Here is an 8,411-nt window from a genome sequence, read left to right as displayed (position 1 = left end):
AACCAAAAACACAACACCTTCAGGTTATGCATATCACACGTAGCTATTTTATTACCCTCTCAAACTACTGTAACTAGTTATAGATATGTTTAGTTTTACTGTCGGGTCACTTCATTTACTGGATCCGCGAGCTGCATGATACTGGAATATAATAAAGATTGCCCGATCGGGCAACCAGCAGGTGAGGCTTCATGGCCCGAGCTAAATACTAGATGGCCACGGGCATCGGGCAGTCCTTAATGGTCGAGACCTGCAGTCTTATCTTTCCGAAAATAAATCATTTCTTTTCAATCGTATTTCATTTGGTTTATTATCATACCTTTTACCTCCTTGTGTATCTTAACCTGTTACAATGTTATATTTTGCTGCATGTATCTGTAAAAAGTCCTAATGTCTGAGGGGGACTTTCTTGTGTTTATTTTTAAACTTGTGATGTGTCGCATTTTGTAAAAGCATTTTGAGCTGCACGTGCTGTATGAAAAGTGCTGTATAAATAAAGCTTTATTATTACAAACCGTTTTTTATGTTCTGACCAGCGTTCACACTATGCCAAAACAAGGCCACAGAGACGCCGTTTCTCCAATTGAATTGGATGTTTTTAATGGTTCGCTGAACTATGAAAGAAATGTTACTATGCTGTGTTTTCAACCATGGATTTATATCTTCAACTGCTTAGCCTCGTTAATATTATTGAAGAATTTAGTTTCACTGTTCATTAATCTGCAGGAGTAGTTTCTCCAATAATCTGTTTTGGTTAATAAAATGTTTGTGACTTCAAACTTCTATTGTGATTGTTTTTATAATCCTGTTGATGTTAGCAGTCTGTTCTGGAGTTGCAGTCGAATTGTTCCAAAAATCTGCTCCTTTCGTCTTTTCCTATCCCACTATTCCCGGGGTTAAATGCCTTTACTATGTTTACCGATCAAGGCAGTGGTATAAAAAGCTACGAACAAAGAACGGGGCAACAAAAACAAGGTGTTTAACGGATGAAAGCCACAGATGATCACCCTCCAAGATAAACTAACTCTTTGTATGTCGTTTTTAAAAGTGTCTTGAACACATTACATTCGGTATTGAAAATCCAATGCATCATGGGGATTGTAGTTTTTCTTTTAAACATAAATTTTCACTGCCCTCTGTTGGTGTTAAAATATTGGAATAATTACCATTATTATGTAATAATAATACTTATAACTTAATATTAATATATAAACATGGACTGGTATGACTATTTAAACATTGGGAAAAATGTTTTTTGTTTGTAATAAAAGGCATACAACCACATCCAGTAGAAAGGACAGGATAAAACACCAAATGAAAAAACCAGCAACAAACTCACCACCTCCGACGGATCCTAAAGCCTGTCGGAAGGAAAAGGTTGGAGTCTTTAGCTGCCCCTTAAAAACCTCCACTGAGACAGAGGCTCTCAGTTTCAGGGGGAGTTCATTCCATAGGGGCCACCGCCTCAAAGGCACGGTCCCCCTTAGTTTTTAACCTGGTTCGGGGCACCCTTAAGAGGCCTTGCTCGGAGGACCTCAGGGCCCGGGTTGTCCTGCGAGGGTGGATAAGGTTGTTAATGTAGGCTGGGGCTTGGCCATGGACAGCTCTATATGTGTAAACCAATACCTCAAATTGGGTTCTGAGATGGACAGGGAGCCAATGCAGGGCAGAAAGGATCGGAGTGATGTGACATGTTTTTTTGGACCGAGTGAGTAATCTGGCTGCAGCATTTTGGAGCTGTTGTAGCCGGTTTATTGATGTTTTGTTGAGGCAGGAGAACAGAGCATTGCAATAATGAAGCCAGGATGAAATAAGGTTATGGATAGCCATCTCCAGTTCTGCATTGGATAGAAAGCCCCTGAGCTTGGCAATTTTCCTGAGGTGGAAAAAACTGGTACGGGTCAGGAGTTTGATGTGTTTGTCTAGTATCATAGCGTGATCGAAAGTTAGACCAAGGTTTTTTATGTTTTCCCTAACGTTACCACTAAATGAACCCAGGTGGCTTGCAACCTTAGAGGCGATTTTATCAGCCGCTAAGCTCAAGACTTCCGTTTTTGATGCATTGAGCTGTAGGAAGTTGCTTGACATCCGCTCCTCAATGGCAGACAGACATGTAATCAGGGTGTTTAAATTCTCAGTTTTGACGGGTTTGAAAGATAGCTTTATCTGGATATCATCCGCGTAACAGTGATACGAGACACCCTTGAATTGGCTAATTAAGGGGCCTAATGGGAGCATGTAAAGGGCAAAAAGAAGGGGGGCTAAAACAGAACCCTGGGGCAGGCCGCAGCATAGGGGAGTGCTGTATGATGAGAATGGGCCCACCGCCAAGGAGAAACTTCTCCCACTGAGGTACGAGGCAAACCACTGGAGGGCAGACCCTGAGATGCCTACCCACTCCCTGAGTCTATCTAGCATAATGGTGTGGTCCACTGTGTCAAAAAATGCACTCAGGTCCAACAACACCAGAACCACGCAATCCCCTGCATCAGATGCCATAATAATGTCATTGGAAACCCTGAGGAGAGCTGATTCTGTGGAGTGATGTTTTCTGAAACCTGATTGGAATTAGTCAAGGATGTTATTGTTATTCAGAAATGTATTGAGTTGGTTAGCAATAACTTTTTCCAAAAGTTTTGACACGATTTGGAGCTTTGAGATGGGCCTGTAATTAGGTATGAAGAACTTTTTATTAAATAGTTTCTTTAATCCTAACCATTTGCTTTGGAAATATCATATGAGGCACAAGCTATTATTAACTAAGAATATCTTTAAACACTTACAATACATCTCTGGAGGGAATCTTTGTTAATAACAGTCAGTTAAGTCATTCATCAATGAAAGAAATGTGATTCAAGTGTCTCAAATCTAAGGATTTGCCATTTATCTCTGTTTATTATACTGTATATCCAATTTGGTAACGTTTTGGACTCTGATTTGGATAAAATCCAGCAATAGAAAAAACACAACCCTGGTGTCTGGTTTATTTGAATGTGCCTACCCTCACCCCTTCATCCTCTCCAACATCCCTTCATACCCAACACCCCTTATCCCTACATTCCCTCATCCCTTCATCCTCACACACATCTCTTCACACCTCCACCCATTAACCCCTTCATAATAATAATATTAATAATATGATAATAATAATATTGGGAGGGATGAAACCCTCTTTAATGGTCACACATGCAGAGCACACAGCACACACAGTGAAATTTGTTCTCTGCTTTTAACCCATCCTAGTACCAGGAGTCTAGTACTAGGAGCGGTGGGCAGCTATTGCTACGTCCCTCACTCCTCTCAGCTCTTCATCCTCACCCACATCCCTTCACGCCTCCACCCATTAACCCCTTAATTCATACATCGCTCACTCACTATTGTTATGTCCTTTTTAAAATCTTTTATTTCTGGTATCACAAAATTCTGTCTTATAAGATGTTGGCAAAATTACAGATATTTGAGATGTGTTAGTTTCATGTCTTTCTTTTTGTGAAAAATACTTCCTAACTTAGGCTGCTTGTTGCCCTAATTGCATTTGCCAACAGCTTCATTCCTTAATAAAGTCAAGAAGATTAATCTCAAAGGCCAAATTCAGTTTAAAAAATATTCAGATTATACATCCGGGAACCCACGGAAAAGCAATTGTTTCTTGCATATTTTAATTACATTAAAAAAAGTAAACCATATTTTTGATGATTATTGGGATAAAATAGTTACTTGCATGATAATATTAACATAACATATTCATATAGTTCCATGGCTACTCTTTCTAACACACCAACATGTTCTGACAAGCAAACAAGTGTATCAACACACTCTCTACTCTTGCACTCTAATGCACACCCTGTGTAGCTCATATAACTAGCGCATACTGTTTAAGCACTTACTTAGACTGACATCCATTGATGGAAGAAGTTTCCGACAACATTATTAGACACACACATGTATTTTTCATTGAAGTGTGTGAGTCACTTAAGGCTCATTAAAAATGAAAGCATCATATCTCAGACATGCTTCCCACACACTGGGCCCCTCTCCCCATTGAGTCGACATAACAAGTGAGGACGTTCTCCGGAGACAGACAGGTCTGAACTCTTATTAGTCATACTGGTAATGAGTGGGTGTCACCCCCCCCCCATTCACCTCCCCACTGTGCACACACATCTTCAGATGAATGTGATTATTGGAGATGACAGGCAGCTTAGGGAACGTTTGAAATTGAAATACTATTACACTAAAGGGAACTATTAGCCATTTGAATTCAGGATGGGAAGGCAGCGTCTCATTCATCCTTCAGTGCATGCAAACGCTCCGCAGGGGAAAAACCTTCTGAATAAGGGAAGCAGTCATCTCGGCTGGTCCAAACACTCTCGCTGCAAACCACACCCAACTAAGCTACCGCTAACATTTGCATCTGGGTACGTCATGCTTGGATTGAGTTCGGGAAGACGCTTCATTATGTCCACTGTACACACACGGAAATATTGATAAAAAGGAGGAGGCTGGTTCCCAGTGAATCGAGCAGGAAATCAGTTTGTCAGAAAACCATCAAACCGCTCTCATCTGACGGGAGTCGAAAAAAGAGAAAAGGTGAGATGAATATAAATCACCTGTTTAAAAATCCTCACTAAAGAGACTCCTGAGGGGGTGGATCCGGTGTCTTTGTGTATATCCGGGTAATTCCTGGTTAATGGACTTAGACAACATGTTTTGTTTGCTATGCTTTGACTCACAGGCAGAGCACAATTCCTCTGCCCTCATTACCTGAGTCATCACCTCCCCCCCTCATCATCATCTGCTCTTCTTCTTCACTCCTCCACCTTTTTTACTTTTACCTTTAAAAACCTTTCTGTACATGACCCTTCTCTCCTGTCCTCTGTCGTCTCACCTTGTTGAGCGTGATGACCGCCTCTTGGTTCACTCCGGTGATGTTGAACGTCTCCCCCGTCTCCCCCTCCAGGATGGTGTACTCCAGCTTGGCGTTCTCACCGAGGTCGGCGTCCGTTGCCGAGATGCGTCCGATCTCAGCACCGGGGATGGCCAGTTCAGAAACAGAGAAGGACCACATGCCTGTGAGATAAACATGACGGAACATATTAGCCGTGTTCAGTAGCTCCGATATACTTTATGTAAACATTAATCATTTATTTTGTGTCTTTTAAACTGTTTCCACATTGCTGCTCCCCTACCTGCGCTGAGCCAATATTTGCAATTTTCAGATAACAAGGCATTTAATTTAACAGAGCAGAGGATGAAGGAGGGAGATAAAAGAAAAGAGAAAAGAGAAAAGGCAGCGCTTGAACGCCTTCACATTGTGGTGTTATTAAAAGGCTGGTAAATATGGCCAGAAAAACCTGCTGTAAAAAATTACTTAATTAAAAGGATTTAATAAAAACAGAAGGAACAGAGGAGATTAAAGTGAAGCAAAGATTACAGGTAAGCAATGCTGCTCTCTCTACGCCTTTGAAAACATTTAAACATTTGAACTCCATGACATGAGCTAACTGCGTCTACTTTTTTTAGTCCATTCCTCCGTCCAGCTAACAAGAATTGATCAAGGTAAAGGGCCCTTTCATGTGCGCTGCCGTCATGTTTAAACATGCAGGTTTTACTTTTAGTGCGGGGCACATTAAAGCAGCACATTCTCACAGTGTTGGTGCAGCAGTTTACAGTACACTGAGACACACAGCTGCACGTCTTTTATGATTCACCCGATGCATTGCAAATATGGAGTACATCTGTGCATCGCTGCATACAATGTACCTAATTTCACCGAGCACTTTATTTCAATCTAACACACAAGTATAGTCCACCAGCTGCACTGACAAGACTAAGTGTGGTAGGAAAGATAGAAATTGAGCGAGGGAAAGGGTGAGATATCACTATTTGGCACGCACAGACAGAACAGACAGGCTCATTCAAACAGAGCTGTTATCGGCGCAGCTAAAGCTAAGGGAATCAGATAGACCTGTAAATGCGAGCGGTGAAAAACATCGCACAAACAAATTGGGCTGACAGAATAAAAGATAGCCAGCACTTCAGCAGAGCAGTATCTGAGGCCAGCACACCGTCAGCTGTAAATCTGACAACATCACAGCGACACCAAATGTGAGGTTATTTCACTTTGAGAAACGGGATAACAGTTCACACATCATAGCGGCGGCGGTTATCACGCGGGGTGTTTGATTGTCGTCTTTTTCAAGTCTTGATACAAAAAATGTTTAAAGCACACAGGGGTTTTTAACTCTAACAAGTTATCTACCTGAGGACAAACAGGTCATTTGACACATTTTCGTATTCTAAATAGCTTTACCCCTATTACCATAATTATATACAGTATAAAGAATTACAGAACAGAAAATCTGAAGGTCAATAATTGATTTATGTAAATGTGTATAATACATGAATAATACAAATAAATACATAATTAAAATAATTAGAAATAAAAAGACCTGGGCCGTATCTCATTTCCGAGATTCCCCTCCTCGACTCCTATCGTCGTGTCTTAGTCCCGCCCACAGGAGAAGCGAGCGGAGGAGTCGAGGAGGGAAACCGAGGAGAGAGGAGGGGAAGCAGCAGGCGTGTTTATTGAAATGAGAACTCCTCTCCTCTGAGCGGTCATTTTGAAGATACTTCCATATATACACACACACACACACACACACACACACACACACAACCACACACACACCACACACACACCACACCACACACACACACAAGGGTAGACACGGACAATAACGAGTAATATGGCGTGTACACTTACTTAATTTTCAATATTTATATATTCAAACAGTCTTGTTGTAGAAGGGTAGTCTGTCTTCGACGACCGGAGAGACAAAGTAATTACCTTCAGAGAAGTTTTACTCGGCGAGTCTNTTTAATATTGCTGATTATGGCATACAGCTTAAGAAAACTCAAATATCCTATCTCTAAATATTAGAATATCATGAAAAAGTATACTAGTAGGGTGTTCAACGAATGTTGAACACCCTACTAGTATACTTTTTCATGATATTCTAATATTTAGAGATAGGATATTTGAGTTTTCTTAAGCTGTATGCCATAATCAGCAATATTAAAATAATAAAAGGCTTGCAATATTTCAGTTGATTTGTAATGAATCCAGAATGTATGACATTTTTGTTTTTTTAATTGCATTACAGAAAATAAAGAACTTTATCACAATATTCTAATTTTCTGAGACAGTCCTGTATGTCTGTGTGTTGTGTTTTGGGTTGGTTGATTGACAGGGGAATTATTTCAAGTTTGTGAGAAGATTGGAGTTTCTTAAAAAACTGAAATTGACTGTATATCAGTCTTAAAGGTTCAAGTTGTTTGAACTCAATGAAAAAATACATACATACAAATACTGTATTTCTGTGATGTGATGGCAATATACTGCATATACATTTCCTTTGTCTTTCTTGCAACTTAGATGATATCTGTAAATACATGTATCTATCAATGGAACAAATTCATTTTAGACCAAGGGTCCACCTTTACTGTATATCACATTATTATTATTTTAGCCCACAGCAGAGTAATCCCATTTTTACGGTATAACACATGCAGCTTCTGGTTAGATTTACCGGAGCATTAGTCATTCTACTCGCTGGCTTTTCACTCCGAACATACATTTATTATGTGGGCAAATTTATGCTGTCGGATATATAAATATAATTATAAAACCTTGGCACACACAATGACATCCTCATGGCATTAATATAAGTGACTGTTACTCTGCTCTTTCTATCGGTTTTATATGTGAAGATAACAAATTCTAAGCTGCCGTCCTACCAGGATTAAAAATGGGTAAACGTAAAAAGTTCCATACATGTTTCCCATAGACCAGTGGTTCCCAACCTTTTCCAACTCAGGGCCCACTTTTAAGTCTTACATTTTTTCGAGGCCCACCTTCCCATAAATACAGAGGCCATATAATGCGTTCTCAAAGCACTTTTTTTTGGATTAAAATTTGAACATAAATGGAGCACTGAATACAAGAGAAACATGTTGGAAGCTCTACAGTCGCTAACACAGCAGTGAGGAGCTGTACACACACACACACAACACACACACACACACACACACACACACACACACACACACACAACAACACACACACACACACACACACACACACACACACACACACACACACACATACTACACCCACACAAACTCTTCTCTTCTCTTTCGCTTTCTCTCTCTTCACCACACACACACGCTTTCTCTCTCTCTTCACTCACTCACTCACTCACTCACTCACTCTCTCACACCACACACACAACATTTATTAAAGAGCTGTCCATCAACACCACACAGATATCAGAAATGACAAGCAATGGGCTGCTTTAACCGGCTAATTATCTCAATATGTTAATAGAATTACTATATCCATCAACAAT

This window comes from Notothenia coriiceps, unplaced genomic scaffold (genome assembly GCF_000735185.1).
Source record: "Notothenia coriiceps isolate Sejong01 unplaced genomic scaffold, NC01 NC01_scaffold00000339, whole genome shotgun sequence".
In the NCBI taxonomy this organism is placed as follows: domain Eukaryota; kingdom Metazoa; phylum Chordata; class Actinopteri; order Perciformes; family Nototheniidae; genus Notothenia; species Notothenia coriiceps.
Note: the sequence above shows the minus strand (reverse complement) of the source record.